The sequence below is a fragment of the Schistocerca nitens genome, chromosome 6 (assembly GCF_023898315.1).
Source record: "Schistocerca nitens isolate TAMUIC-IGC-003100 chromosome 6, iqSchNite1.1, whole genome shotgun sequence".
NCBI classification, from domain to species: Eukaryota; Metazoa; Arthropoda; class Insecta; order Orthoptera; family Acrididae; genus Schistocerca; species Schistocerca nitens.
The window spans coordinates 611,922,127-611,945,327 of NC_064619.1; positions in this window are offsets into that span (position 1 = coordinate 611,922,127).

The window sequence follows — 23,201 nt, forward strand, 5'->3', positions numbered from 1 at the left end:
CAATAAATTTCAGTGTCCAAAAGAACTTAATAAGAATAGTTATTTCTTCAGCAACTATTGATATAACACATTTTAATCAAGTTTCAATGTTGCTACATCTTGAACTTGTTACATAATCAATCGGAAGTGTGGACTTCATTTCGACACAAAATTAGAAATTGGGAATCGTATCTCTTTCTTTACATTTATTTGCAATCTTGCAATCTATATTTCATGTAGATGACTGCCAGTGCTGAAAAACGTATCTCACTTAAGTAGGATGTTGCAAACGGCATCAAAACTCCTGGGGTCTTGTTACCTACATGCAAACACTCCTGTTTCGCCAAGCCCCAAAACTGAAGCAGTGACGAAACGAACCTCAGTGTGGTGTCCGAACATGCATCATTGAACTGCTCTTGTTCTTCAGTGGTAGGTCTTCATGGAAAGTTTGTCCTGAAAGGAGCTTTGGTTCAATTTAAGACCCCCACGCGAAGAAAACACATTCTCGTGGCCAGCCGTCGGAATTACAAGGCAGGTAAAAGAACTTTCAAATGACGCGGCAGGACACCAGGATACAATGGATTTCGTTTTCTGGGGTATCGGAGAGAGAGTTCTGCGTCCTTCATCTCATGGATAGAATGGGGCAAGTCCAAGGTTTGCTTCCACTGTTTACAGGAGGAGGAGGAGGATATTAGTGTTTAACGTCCCGTCGACAACGAGGTCATTAGAGACGGAGCGCAAGCTCGGGTGAGGGAAGGATGGGGAAGGAAATCGGCCGTGCCCTTTCAAAGGAACCATCCCGGCATTTGCCTGAAGCGATTTAGGAAAATCACGGAAAACCTAAACCAGGATGGCCGGAGACGGGATTGAACCGTCGTCCTCCCGAACACTGTTTACACTACATATGTCAGGTCAGTTGGGTTGTGCCCGAAAATGTGATTGACTGAGTTCTTTTCTCTGTGTTATTCCCTTAATCTTCAGTGTTTAGCATGTAATTTGATAATAGCCGGCCGCGGTGGTCTCGCGGTTCTAGGCGCTCAGTCCGGAACCGCGCGACTGCTACGGTCGCAGGTTCGAATCCTGCCTCGGGCATGGGTGTGTGTGATGTCCTTAGGTTAGTTAGGTTTAAGTAGTTCTAAGTTCTAGGGGACTGATGACCACAGATGTTAAGTCCCATAGTGCTCAGAGCCATTTTTTTTATAATAGTATGGTCCTGTCAGTGTCTTCAAAATATGTGGATCTCTGAAAGATTATAGTGAGAAGACATATATTAATTAGATATCTAAAAAGAGAAAAATTTATGGCAAAATTAATATTGTCTTTAGGGACCTCACGGCTAATTCTCATGAGTTTGACAACGACTGAAAATGCTCATTGTCTGAATGTTTTAACAAATTAAACTCCACGAAGAAGAACAGCTTATCTAGAACTTTAGTTTGTTAGGTAACTGGAATGGTCAATCTTCCTATTTAACCATCTTAATTTCTGTGACATTAAATGCTATTAGACGGCCTAGGTATGAAGATTCCAATGTCAGAGACTGCTCCTTCCGACCCTTTGTAAGGGTCAAACGAAGTGACACCAAGAGTGAAATTTCTGTATACGAAATGGCCTCCATAGCTTTGACTGGAATAACAAAGCGCAGACTGCAAACTATAGGTTCGAGTGTGAAGAACACTGGAAATCTCCCAAAGACGAAAGAGGCATGCATGCTAACCGGCCTTGGAAAGTATTCAAAGAAATGAAGGCAGGCGTTGTAAACCACACAGGAGCATCTAAGAGAAGAAGGAGTCACTATGGCAAGGGAAAGACAAATAGAATTTACCTTCCTGAAGAACTATCAATAAAAAAATGCCATCTGTTAGTATAAAGAAATCTACCCTGAACTTCTTGTTCCATATGAGACACACCGCAAAATATTTAACAGTAAATTCAATTTATGGTGTGGGTAGCCGCATACTGATACCTGCTCAACACGTGACTAATTTCAAGAAAAAATTAAAAGGTTTGATACTTGCACTGAAGATGTAGGGAATAAAGAAGCAAATGAAGTTAATAGTTTCTTACACAGTTATGTGATTGTAGTCCTTGATGCAAAAGTAAGGCTTATTTTAATATTCTGTGACTCGTGCTAGGGACACAAAAAGAACTACGCAGTGTTCTTATACCTTCAGTATATCGTCCATACCATTATGAGATTAGATTGCGCTGAAACAGCATTTCAAATAAAAGAACACTCTCCCATGGAATGTGATGAAAACTACGGTTTATGAAAGAAGAAGTCAATTGCAGCGCTACGAAAAGACCGCATGAGTGAATCTAAGGCCTTAAAAGGCAGTTAATGTTCAACAAAAAATTATGCGAGATTGGACAATTTTTTTAAAAGCATTTTACGAACTGAAGCGTTCTTTCAAGACTCGACCGCACAGCAAAGCTCTGGTCGTGAAGAAAGATACAGTGTTCTGATAAATTATAACTTACAATGGAGCCTGAACACCAGTACATTTGAAACATTCTGTAGGTCCACAAGTAGATGTCGAGCCTCAGTATCAACGGTAGCTACCTGACGAATTCCTACGGCCTCATCGATCATATAATGGCGTTTTCTAATGCGAAACATTTTGGAAGGCAAATGTAAATTGTTTTGGAGGTCAATAATTGTAGGGGTGTATTATCAGACCTCCTGCTAATATCCTATGAAAAATATGCTGGTCTTCGAGATGTTGAACAGTTTTGTGCACAAGAAGCAACATATTTCTGTTCCAGTGTACTACATACGAAACCACAATCCACCACCAGCGAAAAGAAAGTTCCAAAGTCAAACAACACAAAGATGAAAATTAGAGTTTTACAAATGTTGACCATGTGGAAAAAATTAATATGTGGGTCAAATGTTGGCCATGATGAAAAAATTAATGTGTGGGTCAACATTTTCTCTCTAACCCCACCCTAGGGGGAGAGAGGAAGAGTTTTTAGTTTTAGCGAATCAATATTTAAGAAATAAATAAGTATTTTTTATTTATCCGTTACCATTTTCCACGCAAAAATGAGAACATGGATTTTCTTGAATTACAGTGCCTACTACCAAGAATCAAAACAAATCTTTAAGACAAAATGTACGTAGTTTTTTATTTAGAATCTGATTCTGCAATAAAAATAGTGGTTCCCATTTAAAATTTTAAAGTTGCCTCCCGCCCCATACCCAGACTGTTGGCGTGGCGGGCTAACTTTAGCACCAGCAGGTGTCTCCCTCGAAAATAATCAACTTTTGATTCTACACATTTTTTCATGTGAAGCTTATTTTTCGAGTTATTCTGGTTTGACAACTTACAATTTACAACCTGTATAAAACAGTGATTAAAAAGAGACTTAACGTGGGCTCAAACGGATAAACTAGGATCTCGTTGCAATTAAGGAGTGAGTCCCAAATACACTCCTGGAAATTGAAATAAGAACACCGTGAATTCATTGTCCCAGTAAGGGGAAACTTTATTGACACATTCCTGGGGTCAGATACATCACATGATCACACTGACAGAGCCACAGGCACATAGACACAGGCAACAGAGCATGCACAATGTCGGCACTAGTACAGTGTATATCCACCTTTCGCAGCAATGCAGGCTGCTATTCTCCCATGGAGACGATCGTAGAGATGCTGGATGTAGTCCCGTGGAACGGCTTGCCATGCCATTTCCACCTGGCGCCTCAGTTGGACCAGCGTTCGTGCTGGACGTGCAGACCGCGTGAGACGACGCTTCATCCAGTCCCAATGGCTCAAATGGCTCTGAGCACTATGGGACTCAACTGCTGTGGTCATAAGTCCCCTAGAACTTAGAACTACTTAAACCTAACTAACCTAAGGACATCACACACATCCATGCCCGAGGCAGGATTCGAACCTGCGACCGTAGCGTCATCCAGTCCCAAACATGCTCAATGGGGGACAGATCCGGAGATCTTGCTGGCCAGGGTAGTTGACTTACACCTTCTAGAGCACGTTGGGTGGCACGGGATACATGCGGACGTGCATTGTCCTGTTGGAACAGCAAGTTCCCTTGCCGGTCTAGGAATGGTAGAACGATGGGTTCGATGACGGTTTGGATGTACCGTGCACTATTCAGTGTCCCCTCGACGATCACCAGTGGTGTACGGCCAGTGTAGGAGATCGCTCCCCACACCATGATGCCGGGTGTTGGCCCTGTGTGCCTCGGTCGTATGCAGTCCTGATTGTGGCGCTCACCTGCACGGCGCCAAACACGCATACGACCATCATTGGCACCAAGGCAGAAGCGACTCTCATCGCTGAAGACGACACGTCTCCATTCGTCCCTCCATTCACGCCTGTCGCGACACCACTGGAGGCGGGCTGCACGATGTTGGGGCGTGAGCGGAAGACGGCCTAACGGTGTGCGGGACCGTAGCCCAGCTTCATGGAGACGGTTGCGAATGGTCCTCGCCGATACCCCAGGAGCAACAGTGTCCCTAATTTGCTGGGAAGTGGCGGTGCGGTCCCCTACGGCACTGCGTAGGATCCTACGGTCTTGGCGTGCATCCGTGCGTCGCTGCGGTCCGGTCCCAGGTCGACGGGCACGTGCACCTTCCGCCGACCACTGGCGACAACATCGATGTACTGTGGAGACCTCACGCCCCACGTGTTGAGCAATTCGGCGGTACGTCCACCCGGCCTCCCGCATGCCCACTATACGCCCTCGCTCAAAGTCCGTCAACTGCACATACGGTTCACGTCCACGCTGTCGCGGCATGCTACCAGTGTTAAAGCTGCGATGGAGCTCCGTATGCCACGGCAAACTGGCTGACACTGACGGCGGCGGTGCACAAATGCTGCGCAGCTAGCGCCATTCGACGGCGAACACCGCGGTTCCTGGTGTGTCCGCTGTGCCGTGCGTGTGATCATTGCTTGTACAGCCCTCTCGCAGTGTCCGGAGCAAGTATGGTGGGTCTGACACACCGGTGTCAATGTGTTCTTTTTTCCATTTCCAGGAGTGTATATGCTAATTCAAATATTTTCTTGTTGTCATTTATTCCTCCTGTGACGACAGGTGCAGCTGAATTTCACTACTTACAACTGTCGCATTTCAGTTTCATGGAATCATTTCCTTTCTAACCATTTCCTGGTTGAAATTACTCAGTTGAGTTTGTTAATATTTTCTAAAATGAGTTCCTAATTCCAACTACACCTGTTCATAAGTTATCTACAAACTGAAATCAGAACTGTACTTTAAAGTGGTTGCACACAAAACACTTCCGAAATCGATGTCTTACCGTGCTAAGCGATATGTATTGCATTTAAAGATCAGTACCTAGTTGTACTAAACACAGGCGCTAAGCTTGTGAAAGAAACGTAATGCATGTTCCTGAAACCTCTCCCGTCCTGCCGTATAGTCTCACACGTAAGAACCTACGTGAGCAGACTTGTATGGGTCTGTACCTTCTTTCACGGCTGTAAGAAGTCGTATTATGCCAAACGCGTTTAGCTTTACAATATTTCAAAGAATCGTTCGTGTTAAATGTGATTAACGTCGATTTGACGAGATCACGAACAATACTCACGTTTAAAATAGCCTTTTGGTACAAACAGTGGTGTCCGCAGCTCGTGGCCCTGCGGTAGCGTTCTCGCTTCCCGCGCACAGGGTCCCGGGTTCGATTGCCGACGGGGCACAGGGAGTTTCCCTGCCTCGAGATGACTGCGTGTTGTTGTTTTGTCTTCATCATCAACAGTCATCCCCATTACGGTCGGAGGAAGGCAATGGTAAACCACCTCCGCTACGACCTTGCCTAGTCGGCGGTGTGGATCTCCCGCATCGTTCCCTACGCTCCTCGGAGTATGGGACTTCTTCATCACCACCATAAACATTGCTAGTCGCCAGGAAAAGCGTTTTGCTTGCGTACTTCTTTTATTTACACATTCAGAGGCCTTTTTAACAAGTTAAAGCTATAGTTCCTTACATGAAGATCCTACAGTTTTATTCCTTGCTCAAAACGGGTGAAAGTTATGCTTTTTCGAGTAGAGTCACTGTAAGATATTACAGTGCTATAACATGTTACGAAGTTACGGGGTATGGATAAAAATATGGAAACACCGCGGGAAATGGATGCTTGAACAAAACTATAGATGCTAGCTAAGCCTGGAGGCTGTACTGTTGTATTTGATCACTAACGGCGCCTGTACAGTGTGTACAAAATGGCTCTGAGCACTATGCGACTTAACTTCTGAGGTCATCAGTCCCCTAGAACTTAGAACTACTTAAACCTAACTAACCTAAGGACATCACACACATCCATGCCCGAGGCAGGATTCGAACCTGCGACCGTAGCGGTCACGCGGTTCCAGACTGAAGCGCCTTTAACCGCACGGCCACACCGGCCGGCTGTCCTCTGTACACTGCAAGTGTCAGTCGGGATCACAACAGTGTTCTGTGTGCTTGCGAGGGCATGATGTCGCAGCATAGTGAATTGCAACGTGGTAAAATTGATAGTGCTCATTCGTCGAGTGCTTCGATAACCAAGGTAGCCGAAGTGTTAGGTGTATCGAGAGGTACAGTACCCAAAATTTGTACCGCATACAGGGAAAGCAGAAAAATGTCATCCGGTGAGTCACAACGGGTGCGAAGTGTGTATTTTAATCTCCTCTCTCCTTCCTTATCCCAGTTATTGTCCACAATATCCAAAGTCTTACGAAAATTTTGAGAGGAGGGAAGATTACAATAAACTTTCTAGTTTACGTAGCTTTTCGTGTAGAGTTGGCTACAGTTCTTCTTGTCTAGGGGTCTGATTCTTGAAGCTGAAATTCTCACATTTTAGATCCTTATGGTTGAATTAATCTAAATAACTTTGAAGATCGTTGTTGCAAAACTTTTGTTGTTACGTTAATATATTTTGTCACATTTTAGTGTATTCTTGTCAGTTTTCACACTAACAAAGCCGACGTTACATTGTTCGCCCAAAATAAAAAATCGTTCGATCACGTCAGAGGCATGGTAACTACTACTTCACTCTGCAGTAATAACAATATTCGAAAGGGTTTAAGGGGCTCCGGAACGCCCTATACTTGCAATGTTAAAATAACGCATATAAATTACATTTTTCCTCACAAAGTATTTGAGGTAGGAAGTTGAACTTTTTACAGATTATTTATTGGAATATGGGCTACAACTTAACAGAGGGATTATACAAAATTTTAGTTTAGTTATTAAAGATGATTTTTTTTCAATTGTAATGAAAATTCACAACATTTTTTTGCAATTTTTTATTTATATATTCAAAAATATACAGTTTTTTTGGAAAAAGGCTGTGTTAAATTATGCAGAAGGTACTGTGTAACATTTACTGAAAGTTTGAAACAAATATGTTTGGAAGATCCTTAGAAAACATGTAATTAGTATGAGAAAATAAAAGTTTTGGGAATCGAGCGACAAAGATTGGATTAACTTTTTAGTGCATTCCAGGTCCATAGGATGGGTTATCTTCATCCTCTGCAAACTCCTCCTCCAGCTTCCTCTTGTTCCTCCTCCTGTTTACTCTTGCTTGTATTTCTAGACTCTTTACAGCCCTGTCTGCAGCCCGAAGGCGTTCCTTGTCTAAAGCAAGCATCGCTCGTTGTTGTGTTCGTAGATTTTTCTACCATTTTCTTCAGTTGCAGTTACTGCAACACTGTTCCAAAAGGTGGTCATGTATGAACACTTATCACATTTCAGTTGTATTTCACTAGCAAGTCCTACGTGCTTTATTATGGAGAGTTCCAGACCAACTTCACTACAATGAATACATCTTACACAGTTTGAAAAAATTCCTTTGAGAACCGACATATGAAATATTACATTCACATCCGATTCGCCCATAAAACATTCATAGTTTTCGCTCATTGAACCAAGCTTCTTCTGTGAAGTATTTTCTTTCCCACTTTGACTGCTATGGGCAGGTGTACTTGAGAGGTTAGGTTCACTCACTTGGTTATCGTCTTTATTGTTTACAGTAATAACACATACCTTTGGCTTTCCAACATTTCTCCTTTTCTTAAAAGCCTTCAGAGGATTTCTAATAACTTTACTTTTACTCATCGTTATACTTCAACAAAACAGAGACTCAAGAAACAGAATTAATTACGAATATTTTCGAGATAACGACAGAGTAAATAAACATGAAACAAACGACAATCACACCAGCGATATATATTGAACCATCACAGGTTAGCCACAACACATACTTTATCTCACATCACTAAAATGTACCTGATGAACACGGACGTTAATAATAACACCATTTGACAGCAGTTTAACAGCGCCACAGTGGGTCACACCTATGTAGAACACATTTCAAAAAAAATTTAAAAATAGTTGTAGTCTTCAGAATTGAATAAATTATATATCTATTAAAAGGTAATAGTCTGGAGATTCAGAAAACGCAAAAAAGTAAAAATTGAACTTTTCATGATTTTGAGCCTTTCCGGAGCCCCTTAAAAGTTTTCTTGACAAATGAAATTCTATATATGAAGACAGTAGCTGTTCTCGAAAGAACAGATACCACTGATGACCGTGCAGCTTCTCTAGAACAAATGACAACTAATTTAGGGTTTCAATTAATTATCATTTAAATGAAATTCTATTAATTCCGATTATTATTTCATAAATGCATCTAGAAATAGACATAGCAAACAATACTAGATTGCGTAATTAACAATAGAAATTTTTAGTGCACCAAATAATTCGTAATTTGGTTCAAATGGTTCAAATGGGACTTATCATCTGAGGTCATCAATCACCTAGACTTAGAATTACTTAAACCAAACTAACCTAAGGACATCACACACATCCATGCCCAAGGCAGGATTCGAACCTGCGACCGCAGTAGCAGCGCGGTTCTGGACTGAAGCACCTAGAACCGCTCGGCCACTATGGCCGGCAATTCATAATTTCAAATATTTCTTAAAAAATAATTTTAACTGTACATTCAGAGCTAGTACTTTCGACTGTAACGTCTATAATAAAGTAATCCCCTTTCATAAATTTTAGCTTGATAACATATTGCATATAAAATAATATGAAAGTTTTCAGAAAAGCAGCCGAGATAATATCTACCTCTCACAAATTTGAGAAATAATACCGGTATCGACAACGACTGTTGAGGAAAAATAATGCTAGAGGTGTATGTCCCGTTATAGTGTTCATTGATCGTGACAGGTGGTCACTGAAGATTATGACAAAAAATAAATTACAGCAGCAGAAGTCACTTCAGAACCACTCATCACTGACGCAAACGCCCGTAACAGGAAAACGTGGCGCCTAAGAAATAAAAATTATCGACCAATGGAAGAAATTTATTAGATCGCATGAGCCTTCTTTCACACTGTTTTCAACTTTAGGCCAAGGTTACCTCCCAAGAGCGGAACATGATGGTGGCTGTATGACGTTGTGCGCAAGCCGTATTCGATGGGCATCGTAACAACTAAGGTTGCATTACTGCTACAGGATACGTTACCATTTTGGCTGATCAAGTCCATCGCATTGTACAATGTTTGTTCTCCAGTGGTGGTGCTGTGTTCCGAGGTGACAGGGCCCCGGCCCACACAGGTCACAGCGTCCAGGAGCGGTTGTGTGAGCACCAGGATGAATTACCTGATCCCCCCTGGCCACCAGTCTCAGGACTGAAGACCACAACAATAACAACATTTCTTATAATTATCAGATGTAAAAACCAATCTATTATTTACAGTGAAGTGTTACTAATGCAGGTACGTCACAAAAGATATTTTCCACTTCTGTGACTACAAATGTTTTGTTTCATGCTTTGTTAATAACGTTGTATTGTCTCATACATGTAATTATCAGTGAATGAACAGATAGTTCGAAACTGGTCAATAATAAAAACTCTGACGGAAATCTAAAATAATAAATTATGAGGGGAAGTCAAAAACTAAAGGGACTTCTGCAGTTTCTCGCCATAGGGGTTGGTGACACTGCTAGTATCCAGGGCTGAAGTACTGTCTTCTGTAACAGTTTTACATGGTGTGTCACTCTTATTACCCTTTTAGTGGTACTATTGTAGCGGACCGTGAAACATGGTAGCTCCATTCTCGATTAGCACCGAGGAGGAAATGAAGGCAGTGATTCGCTTTTTATTTGTCGAATGCAAGCGCAGTATGGTAACAGCTATTTATCGAGGAGCAAGTTTTACAAATGGATAGAGCGCTTCGAACAGGGAAGAATTGCTATATGTGACGAGGAAAAATCGGGCAGGCCATCGACGTCAACAACTGAGGACAGCCTGGAAGCCGTTGAGGGTGTGGTGATGGAAACAGAAGCCCCGGAGTGGAAGAAATCGCCAGTACTTTACATATCAGTCGTCGTTCAGTGTATGCCATCTTGGACGACAGGCTAAATTTTCGGAAAGTGTGTGCAAGGAGGGTACCGAAAGAATTTTCAGCCCAGCACAAAGCGCAAAGAATGGACATTTCGCGTGACCCTTATCATCGTGAGGGAGATGTATTTTTACAGCAGATCGTTGGTGTAGACGAAACGTCAGTGCATCATCACGAACCGGGAAGTAAAGCTGCAAGCATGGTTTGAAAACACACAATGTCACTAGAAGTTAAGGAATTTAAACATCAGCCATCAGCTGGTAAAATTATACTAACACTATTTTGGGACACTGAATGTCTAGTAGCCGTAGATTTCATTCTAAGAGGCGAAACTGTGAACAGAGAGATCTATTGTGATGTGTTGCGAACTAAACTGAAACCTGCAATCAAATCTTCAATCTGTGAAAAGGTGTCATCCTGCAGGAAGGTAAGGTTGGGCCACATTCTGCCAAAGCGGACGCCAGAATCCATGAAGATTCGAACTGCTGGAATACACGCAAGCGATTTCCATATGTTTGTACCAATGGAGGAAGCGCTCAGGGAAAGAAGATTTGCAAAACCGACGCAGGCGTCATCAGTCCGGTGAAAAATTCAACTTCCTGGCAGATTAAAACTGTGTGCCAGACCGAGACTCGAACTCGGGACCTTTTCCTTTCGCGGGCAAGTGCTCTACCATCTGAGCTACCCAAGCACGACTCACGCTCCGTCCTCACAGCTTCACTCCTGCCAGTACCTCGTCTCCTACGTTCCAAACTTTACAAAAATGGTTCAAATGGCTCTGAGCACTATGCGACTTAACTTCTGAGGTCATCAGTCGCCTAGAACTAATTAAATCTAACTAACCTAAGGACATCACACACATCCATGCCCGAGGCAGGAATCGAACCTGCGACCGTAGCGGTCGCTCGGTTCCAGACTGTAGCGCCCAGAACCGCACGGCCACTCCGGCCGGCCCAAACTTTACAGAAGCTCTTCTGCGAACCTTGCAGAACTAGCACTCCTGGGATTTCCACTCTGCAGCGGAGTGTGCGCTGATATGAAACTTCCTGGTAGATTAAAACTGTGTGCCGGACCGAGACTTGAACACGGTCAAATACCTTTCATCCCGACTGAATCAAGAAGCTCATGAAACGCTGGAGAAAGTGCGTTGAAGTGCAGGAAGATTATGTAGAAAAATAGTGTATGTTTCAGTTTTCTATCATTAGAAGAAATATTCCGGCTCGTAAATGTCCCTCTATGTTTATGCTCATGACATTTCAGTCAGAATGTTTTGCAAAGTGACTTTTTTTAATGACAGGCTGAAAATCCTTTGTTCACTTCGGGCAACACCCACTCAGAAGCAATATAATTCAAACACAGCACACTTTGCGAAAGCCTACGAACTGCTGGACGCAACGAAATACGATTATCACGTTACTTTCACCACTACCAAAGAAAGAATGTCAACGTTATCACTCTGAGCCTGGCCGCCCCCCTAGCTGACTGGTAATACCGACTGCTTGTCATGCGGAGTTCCCTGGATCAGTACTCGGTATGGCTGCGAAACGTTTCATTGGTGAGAACAGCGGAACGCGACGCACTCAGCCACATTATGCCAAATGAGCATTTGCTTGCGTGAGAAGTCGAGGCTCTTTCGTATGGAAACCCGAGACCGGCCCGGAGAGAGAGCAGCTACTGTACTGAGCCAGAATCTTGAATAAAACACTGTTACCGTATGCAGTATGATCAAGCCTCGCATGAAACGGTTAAGAATTCAGGCTTCCTTACGAATTAAAACCTCACCCTTAATGTCTGATTCGTACAGCATTTAAAAAAAAAATCGTGAATAGTCTGTTCGCATTCAAGATTAAATTCAGAATTAACTGAGTCAATCTGCAGTTAGCACTTCTGGCGTTCTAAACAGTAATACTATTTCAACTGAGAAGAAGAAAAACATTCAGATTGGTAAATGTCATATACTTTCACTTCACTGACGTACAGCTGAACTTTCGACTTTAAAGAAATATTTTTACTCTATGTTATAAGAATGAAGAAGAAAGTAACCCTTAGGAATACTGTAACATATTTTTATTAAAAAGTCACAGAGTAATTAATTATGCAATGTGTGTAATCCGAATTGTTATTTTACAATACGAACCAGTTATCAAAGATAATCAGAGTGAGAATAACTCATATTACCCCTAAGGTAATGACAAGAGAGAGACAGATCGTGACTTTCATTATGCTTTTGCACGCCTTTTCATATATAAAATTATTCAGCATGAGAAAAATGTAGAAGCATAGCTGGTTTCAGCATTGTACTTGCTTCATCTTCGATGCGCATTCGCAGGTGTGATCATTTTCGTGGTCTCTGAGACTGCGCGAAAATTTTCGAACACGCCCTCCCAGGCCAGTTGTGGTGGAATGCGTCTATACTCCCCCTACCCTCCTTAAATTGTCAAGCCTACAACGTTATGTTGTCGGTTGCGTTATCGCGTTCTGTGTTTATTGTTGACACGTGTTATTGATAGGTGCTGGAGTCTCCTAGACCGCACCTCGTAACTACGTAGCTGTTTTCTTCAGTATGGTACCGTATAGCTCAAAATTTGCTGGCATGAATGTGTCATTGTTGACTTTGCCGAATTTGATGAAATAGTTATTAGGTCTATGGAGGAAGTTGTCAGTGATATATATCAAGAAATCAACGAAAAAGACGATTTTACATCAGCCAGTGATCACAGTTCTGCTATCGAACAACAGTATTATTCAGAGGGAGAACTACAAGAAAGTTGTGATGGGTATCTGTTTCGCAATTAAATGCTTAAAGTATCTGTTATAATCGAATATGTTATGAGTGATGATAAGAAAAATGAACTTCCCAGCAATGAATGTCAATTTGACAGACTTTCTTTTTGTACCTATCACGTAGAATTCTTATGCGCAAATTTAAACCCTGTAGTTAATTTTTATCTGGAAATTTATTTGCTATAGAGATTGTATAATTTTTCAGATTGTAAAATTCAGTCTATTTGTGTGTACTATTTAAAAGAAGCAACTAAACTTCTGTGCTTTTGTGTGATAAAAAATAACATTTTACAGACTTCTTTAGTGCAATAAAATAAACTAGAAGCATTTAAACAACAATTACATAATTATAAAAATAAATACACTACTGGACATTAAAATTGCTACACCACGATAATGACGTGCTACAGACGTGAAATTTAACAAACAGGAAGAAGATGCTGTGATAGGCAAATCATTAGCTTTTCAGAGGTTGGCGCCGGTGGCGACATCTACAACGTGCTGACATGAAAGTTTCCAACCGATTTCTCATACACAAATAGCAGTTGACCGGTTTTGCCTGGTGAAACGTTGTTGTGATGCCTCGTGTAAGGAGGAGAATGCGTACCATCAAGTTTCCGACTTCGATAAAGGTCGGATTGTAGCCTATCACGATTGCGGTTTATCGTATCGCGACATTGCTGCTCACGTTGGTGAGGTCCAATGACTTAGCAGAATATGGAATCGGTGGGTTCGGGAGGGTTACAAGGAACGCCGTGCTGGATCCCAACAGCCTCGTATCACTATCAGTCGAGATGACAGGCATCTTATCCGCATGCCTGTAACGGATCGTGCAGCCACGTCTCGATCACTGAGTCAACATAAGGGGACGTTTGCAAGACAACAAACATCTGCACGAACAGTTCGACGGCGTTTGCAGCAGCAGGGACTAGTGGCTCGGAGACCATGGCTGCGGTTACCCTTGACGCTGCATGACAGACAGAAGCGCCTGCGATGATGTACTCAACGACGAACCTGGGTGCACGAATGGCTAAACGTCATTTTTTCGGATCAATCCAGGTTCTGTTTACAGTATCACGATAGTCGCATCCGTGTTTGACGACATCGCGTTGAACGCACCTTGGAAGCGCGTATTCGTCATCGCCATACTGACGTATCACCCGGCGTGATGGTATGGGGTGCCACCGGTTACACGTCTCGGTCACCTCTTGTTCGCATTGACGGCGCTTTGAACAGTGGACGTTACATTTCAGATGTGGTACGACCCGTGGCTCTACCCTTCTTTCGATCCGTGTGAAATCCTACATTTCAGCAGGATAATGCACGACCGCATGTTGCAGGTCCTGTACGGGTCTCTCTGGATACAAAAAATGTTCGACTGCTGCCCTGGCCAGCACATTCTCCAGATCTCTCACCAATTGAAAACGTCTGGTCAATGGTGGCCGAGCAATGGCTCGTCACAATATGCCAGTCACTACTCTTGATGAACTGTGGTATCGTGTTGAAGCAGCATGGGCAGCTGTACCTGTACATGCCATCCAAGCTCTGTTTGACTCAATGCCCAGACGTATCAAGGCCGTTATTACGGCCAGAGGTGGTTGTTCTGGGTACTGATTTCTCAGTATCTATGCACCCAAATTGTGTGAAAATGTAATCCCATGTCAGTTCTAGTATAATATATTTGTCCAATGAATACCCGTTTATCATCTGCATTTCTTCTTGGTGTAGTAATTTTAATGGCCAGTAGTGAATTATATAGCCTACACTAATAATTTGAAATGATTTTGCCTCAAACCTCGGTTTAAACATAGGGGTTCCAGAGACCCCACCTCGTGGTGTACGTTACCGAAAAGTCACATCGCTACTTAAGGGTTAACTTCTGTGGTTTTAAAGATATTGAAAATACTGTTGTGTCATTGCAGGCACCTTATGTTTCTGAGATTGCAGGTCTATTCAGATATGCTTCACTTCTAGACTGTAAATTATTACAGATCCTCAAACAGCTGTATAAAACCATGTTTCAGTTTGCCTCAAAGCATGCCATTCCTGGCTATTCGCATTTTGCTAGGCTAGGCAGCCGCCATCGAAATTCCCAGTTTTGGGGCTTACCCACATCCAGCCACGCTTCTCCTCTCTGCATCAACCTGGATCGTACCAGGGGCCCTACTGTATATCGTTCATACCGATCGGTGCAGTAGGTTAGTCTTGGTAGTGACTTCATTTTCGGTTCTTTATCCGAATTACCTATTCAGTAAGCTTTTGAGACCAGTTACCGAATGATCCCCCTGCCTATTTTTTTCGACAACTGTACTGAGAGGTTTAGGATTCCGGTATGGCCCTGTCGTTCTGTTAGCTGGGGTTTATTTACACCTATAATTTGTTATTTTAAACATATTGAGTGGTTTTAGCTTTAGATTTAGTAATTGTGGTACTAAAGAATCACCACAGGATGCGTTCAGTTGGAAAGTGAGTTCATAATAGACTACTTTCCTCTGTTTGAAATGTGGTTAGGCTATGTTGTTACTGTGAATGATTACATTAGTGTTAGCCGAAATTACTACTGACTTCGCGTACTCTTTTCGACAAGTGGTTTACTTGTTAATTATCGAAACACTTTTATAAGTAACAATGCAAAGGAATTTTGTGATGCATGATAGAGAAAACTTCCAAAATTTTATGCATTTACGGCTTACGCCTGCATCAATCGGCAACGATGTCAGCCTGTATCTCCCTCGACTGAAATTACATAAAATAAACCGCTGCTAGCACGCGAGGTGTAGTAGCGAAGTTGGTAAGGCGATAGACTATTGCCGGCACTTTAGCTCAGCGTGTTCGGTCAGAGGATAGCTACCCTCTGTAATAATAAAAAACGAACGAACGAAAGCGAACAAAATGAGATTAAAAAAACAAAAAAAGGAAAAACTGTCGTGGCAAATGACGTAGATTCGTATAGTGCTAGATGCGAAAATATATTTTTTTTTTTCCTCTTCGTGTTTGCAACACATACTGAGACTTCATTAATCGTCAAAGTTTAGCATTTTTCTGAAATATTCGTTGTAATTACACGTAAGACCCTGCATTCTCAGTAACGAGTATCTCCGATTTCGTGACTTCCATATGTTTCAGAAATGAAAGATGATATTTCTGTCCGTGAAACAACTGACAGTGACATTGTAGTACATCTTGTCACAAATAAATCACCTTTTTTTTTAATACGTAGCGATTTCCGAGAGTATGGTCAGACAGGAATCTAAGAGCACAACGTAAATTACTTAAATTACTGAGAATGAAACTAGCAGCAGTCGTCTTTATACTCTAGCTTGTCACAAGTATTTATCTGCGATCGAATCCTTAATAACAGTAGACAGAGATGAAAGGTTCCTGCTCCAATATATTCAGACTATACCACCGTATATGAAGTATTTTTATTCGTCAGATGCGTGTTATAAACTACAATGAACTTCTATAGCTGCACTCGACACGTGCTCACCAAAATTCGGTTCCTTAAATTTTGTTTTTATGAACCAAATCGTTGACCTATCACATAGGGAAGTAGGCTACTTTATCATTTGGATCTCTAGGAGCGAGCTACAACCACATTCTATGTATTTTCTTATTCTTCGACACTCTCTTAAACAATTTTTCTGGTTCGTGTAGATGTGTTCCGTCTATGCAACTAATTGAAGTCAGTTATTCCCGTACACGTTTCGCTTCTATTATTTGTGAAGCATCATCATGAATAAAGGAAGCGAAACACGTATCGCAATAAACAAACTGCCTTCAGTTAGTTGGAAAGACGGAATGTACCTCAATGAATATTGAAGCAACTAAGAAACGACGGGAAACAGAAAAAATGACGAATTTTTCGGGTGTTCCTATAGATTTATTTGTACAATGAAGTGCTACACTCCATTCCTAACTCACATTCCGAAGCGTAAAATCCAAAACAAGACGATGATGTGAATGAGAATAAAATGACATAATGTGACATATACGACAGCTTCTTGAACACAGTCAATATTCTATCGTTATCATGCATTCATGGAAGCCTGTGGTTAGCGAAATTTGAACAGTATTACTTATTCTAACGACACTTTGCGGTACTGTGAAGAATGGCATGCCTGTATCGGCTGCTAGCCGCTTCGAGTTCGTGCCACTGTGGCGCAGGAGTGCGCTTGCGCGGATCTGAGGCAGATTGCTTTTCGTTGGTAGGCGCAAGGGGAAGTGACAGCAGCGTTTCGGTTCGCTAGGACCGTTCGGCATCGCTTTCTAAATGCTTACTGAATAATGTTGGGCCTCTGTTCCGAAAACAAGGACCGTTCGGTGCGCTCGCGTACCGAAACTTTTGGCGAAATGACGGAAAGATACAGAATAGGACACCTGGAGCCACACAGCTGGTTCTCAGCTGCACAAGGAAAATCCCCTCCCCACGTACCAATTCTAGGTGGCCGAATCGGCTTACATACGTCTAACGTTACAGTGAATACGTGAATGTCAAAATATGAGATGTCAATGGGCGTATCGTTTGAGCATGTGGACTTATAAGCTTAAATTTTATACACCGCTAAGATACCTTAGGCCTTGTAATTTAATATAAATTTCAGCTTTAAATCTCCACCCATTCCTGAGAACAAGGGCTCCGAACAGACAAAGACATGTATGGAGAACTAAGTGATCCTATAGGGTTCTGTTTTTGTTGACTGAGGTGCGGAACTTAAAATTACATCACCTGTTACCTGAATTGCGAGTACATTAACTCTCTCAACATTTAACACATTGCTCTTTCATAAAGAAAAGCTAAGAAGAAGTGATTTCTGGCGTTGCTTGAAGCGATGTTACAGGTCCTCTGCTGTTCCTTATCTACATCAACGATTTAGGAGACAATCTGAGCAGCCGTCTTAGGTTGTTTGCAGAGGATGCTGCCGTTTATCGTCAAGTAGAGTCATCAGAAGATCAAAACATATTCTAAAACGGTTCAGAAAAGCTGTCTATAGTGGAGAAAAAATTAACAATTGACCATAAATAATGAAAAGTCTGATGTCATATGTGGTGTCACCGCCAGACACCACACTTGCTAGGTGGTAGCCTTTAAATCGGCCGCGGTCCGTTAGTAGACGTCGGACCCGCGTGTCGCCACTATCAGTGATTGCAGACCGAGCGCCGCCACACGGCAGGTCTAATCTAGAGAGACTTCCTAGCACTCGCCCCAGTTGGACAGCCGACTTTCCTAGCGATGGTTCACTGTCTGCATACGCTCTCATTTGCACAGACGAAAGTTTAGCGTAGCCTTCAGCTACGTCATTTGCTACGACCTAGCAAGGCGCCATATTCAGTTACTGCAACTAATTACTTCAAGACTGTATTCTGAACAAATAATATTGTGAATCATGTACCGTCAAGAGCGACGTTCATCATTAATGGATTAAAGTTAAGTATGAAACTAATTACCTCCGCTTTCTGAATTCTCATTCCTTGTCATATTCCAGACCTCAATTCGGTATAGTTCCTCCCTCCTCACGCCAGCCTGCGTGAGCTAAAATGCGTGCATTTCGGCCTCCACTCGTAACACGGTGTTAGCTCTTCTGCCAACTACAACATCATCAACATGAGTGCTAAATGGAATACGGTAAATTTCGGTTAAACGATAAGTCAGTCAAATCTAAAGGTCGTAAATTCAACTAAATACCTAGAAATTACAATTACAAACAACTTAAATTGAAAAGAATGCGATTTATTGGCAGAAACTTAGAAGATACAACAATTCTACTAAAGACACTACATACACTACGCTTGTCCATACTCTTTTCGAGTATTGCTGCGTGGTATGGGATCCTTAACAGATAGGATTAACGGAGTACATCGAGAAAGTTCAAAGAAGAGCAGCACGTTTTGCATTATCGAGAAAAAGGGGAGAGAGTGTCATGGACATGATACAGGTTTTGAGGTAGATATCGTTAAAACAAAGGCGTTCCTCGTTGCAGCGATATCTTCTCACGAAATTTCGATCAACAACTTTCTCCTCCGAATGCGAAAGTATTTTGATTTTGTTGACTCCGACATGCATAGAGAGAAACGAGCATCATAATAAAGTAAGGGTAATCAGAGCACGCAAGGAAAGATAAGGCGCGTTTCTTCCGCGCGCTGTTCGAGAATGGAATAATAGAGAACTATTGTGGATTTGATGAACCCTCTGCCAGGCACTTAAGTGTGATTTTCAGAGTATCCCTGCAGATGTAGATGGAGGCTGCGCCCACCTGGATATGCTTATTTCCACGTGAATCTACAGATCTATTTTGTAACGTACAGAACATGCGATGAATTTTGTATTCACTTCTCTCCTTTTTCCGTTCCCCCGCAGTCACCTGCCTCCACAAGCCATGTTAATCTTGGGAGTGCTGCGCACTGTTCTTTTACTGGGGAATAAAGACTTTTATTGAGGAATATAAAGTATGTGCAATATGCTCAATCACCAACTGACGAGCCACATTATAGTAATTCTTAACCTTCTATTTGAAAAGCAGTTGAGATATGAAACAGTTTTGTAAACAGATGGAGAGCGAGTCAGTGTGCAAGACGAATCGTGGAAAGGTATGCACGTCTGGAGTCCTATCTTATGTGTATGTTGTAGAATTATGTATCATGATGTATTTTGCGGCCAAACGCTCTGAGCACCAGGGTTCCGAATACACCGCGTCTTGTTATAGAGGGAGCGTCCCAAAAACCTCACATGGACTAGTGCGGTTTACTGATGATGACTTTCGCTTTGAAAAGATTGATCGACACAGCTAGGTTCGTGTGGACCACAGAATTAAGCGGGATCCTAGCAGGCTTCCCAGTTACGAACAAACGGACCTAATGTTAAGGTACAGCTTTCTTGACGACCGGAAATGAAATGAGGAGGGACACCTGGGCACATTCACTGGCGTTTCTCCGGAAACTCCGTCGTGTAATGTGCTGTAGAATTTGCCGCCGGTAGCGGATAGCGCCGCTGCTCGTGGGAGCGTAACATCTGCTCCGCGATTTTCCAAAGTCAGATGGAGAAAGTTGGCGCCCTATAACCAAAACTGGAAGGGTGGAGGACGTTCCAGATTCGCCTCACCAATGACAAGACAATACGACGGGAAATTCAGCGCCTTGAAGGACAAGAGTGAAACAATGAGGACGAAATTCCACGGAAACAATGTTTAGGGGTCATTCCGAGATTGATCCATTTGGAGACTCTATTGAGAGTTTGTAATTTGAAATCATGCTAAGTGACTGGCATGCTCTTTCTTATAGAGTATTCTGACTTCGCTTTCTCATTTACTGCCGGCCGCGGTGGTCTAGCGGTTCTAGGCGCGCAGTCCGGAACCGCGCGACTGCTACGGTCGCAGGTTCGAATCCTGCCTCGGGCATGGATGTGTGTGATGTCCTTAGGTTAGTTAGGTTTAAGTAGTTCTAAGTTCTAGGGGACTGATGACCTCAGAAGTTAAGTCCCATAGTGCTCAGAGCCATTTGAACCATTTTTTCTCATTTACTTATTTCCTAGCTCGTTGGGAGATGTATCACATTAGCAAAGTCTATGGGTGCAGTTCATCCACAACGGCCTGCCAGCACGTTTTAATGTAGGTGAACATCCGACGCTAACACTTTACGAAGACTTGATTAACAGGAGAGGTCCCACAACCTTGTCTCGTCTCTCTAGTGCGTCTAAATCCTATAGGTATTTGGTTGTAAAGGAATTGGTTTACCCTAATAGTAGAAACATTGTATAGACTCTACAGAATCGCTCAACAATGCATACCAGCACGTAGGTCTACAACAAAACAATAACCAGGCAAATTTCAGTGTATGACAACGTAGAGCAAAGGCAGGGGGTTACGATGCCACAGAGGAGCGCTTAGCTTCCTCTATCACCAAGTCTCATGGTCGGACGTCAATCGAGCCCCTCCTATTGGCAGGCACAGAAACTACAGTGCAGAGCCAAAGAAACTGGTACAGCTGCCTAATAACTTGTTCGGCCATTCCGAGCACGCAGAAGTGCCGCAACACGACGTTCCATGGACTCGATTAATGTCTGAAATAGTGCTGGAGAGAAATGGCACCATGAATCCTGCAGGGCTGTCCATAAATCCGTAAGAGCACAATGAAAGGCATCCCAGATCTGCTCAATAACATTAATATCTGGGGAGTTAGGGGCCAGCGGAAGTGTTTAAGCACAGAATAGTGTTCCTGGAGCCACTCTGTAGCAATCCTGGACATCTATGGTGTCACATTATCCTGCCGGAACTGCCCAAGTCCGTCGGAATGCACAATGGACGTGAATGGATGCAGGTGATCAGACAGGACGCTTACGTTCGTGTCACCTGTCAGAGTCGTATCTAGACGTATCAAGGGTCCAATACAACTCCAACTGACAACTTTGTGTCGTGCTGTCATGAACGGTACACTAGTGGACCTTCGGCTCCGAAAGCCCGTATCAATGGTGCTTGGTTGAATGGTTCGCACGCTGATACTTGTTGATGGCCCCGCATTGAAACCTGCAGCAATTCGTGGGAAGGTTACACTTCTGTCACGTTGAACGACTCTCTTCAATCGCCTTTGGTCCCGTTCTTGCAGGATCTTTTTTCGGCCGCAGCGACGTCGGAGATGTGATGTTTTACCGGAATCGTGATATCCACGGTACATTCGCGAAATGGTCGTCCGGGACGTTCATTGATACCTCGGAAATGCTGTGTCCCATCGCTCGTGCACCAACTATAACACCACGTTCAAACTCACTTAAATCTTGATAACCTGTCATTATAGCAGCAGTAAGCGATGTAACAATTGCGCCAGACACTTGTTGTCGTATATAGGCGTTGCCGACCGCAACGCCGTATTCTGCCTCATTACGCATATCTCTATTTGAATACGCGTGCCTATACCAGTTTTTTTTGGCGCTTCATTGTATGTTTCTCCAGACCTCGTTCTTAATATCTCCACATACATAAAACCCGGCAGTTCAGGTCTGCAGTTCCTTGACACTTTCACAGTGAAAGTAGTTGTTTACACGTAAGTAATTTCATTAGGAAACTCTTCAAAAATTTAGATAGATTTGGAGAAGATCGTCGCCCAGTGAAAAGAGCTCGTCTTCACCTGAAATAGCTGAAGGGTAATACACCAAAATAGAGGAAGAGAATCGATAACGTTGAGATAGACATGGAGAGAAGAAAATAAGAGTGAGAAGAATAAGAAGAAGACCTATTCGCTTCGAGTTGCCTTTGTTTTGTCAGCGGCGGGTTGGTCCGATTGTGATCGTGTTAAACAACGTAGACAGGTAACATGTGATTTTACGCAGAGCTACCCTACTGAATATTAGAGTGAGGTCAATAGGTGAGGTGCTAACTCTGTCACCAGGTATATGAATGGGTATAAAATATCCTTATAAATTAGCCAGTGTTTGTATGTACTAAAATGACACACATTTGATGTTGTTGAAACGTATGGAAATCACTATTCAGACATATGCCTAGGTAGAAGTAGGTAGAGCTGACATCAACCTGGACGTTGCTTCGCTGGGCATCGTCCTATTGCAGCTAGCATGTCGCTGCTTTCTTCCGATCTTTGAACTGAGGTAATAAAACAGCTATGCGGAAATTCTGAAGCCGAATACGGTCTCCCTACCACGGTACTATTTTTCCGTTGTTCACATACAAAAATCATTAAGATATGTGCTCACCATTTTTTTGCTTTCTCGGATGGATTTAATTTGAATATTTTCTTACTACTTCGATTTGAAGTACTTTTTACTCCGATGAAAACAAACTAATTACGTTCTCTAACGGTAACGTTCTTCACGCTTGGAAAAGTTCAAGTTTCATCAAGTTTATCTGTAGAAAAAGCTTCTCATTTCACGTAACCACCGAAACACACTTCGCAAATTTGTACTGAGGAAACTGGTATAGCTGCCATGTAACTTGTCAGCATTGTATCATAAATGCACTTTCATCGAAATTCGAATGTCTGGAATAAGGGTAAAGATATGTATTTCACAGAAGGAATTATTTTACAACTGTTAACGGCAATATAGGTTTTTAAG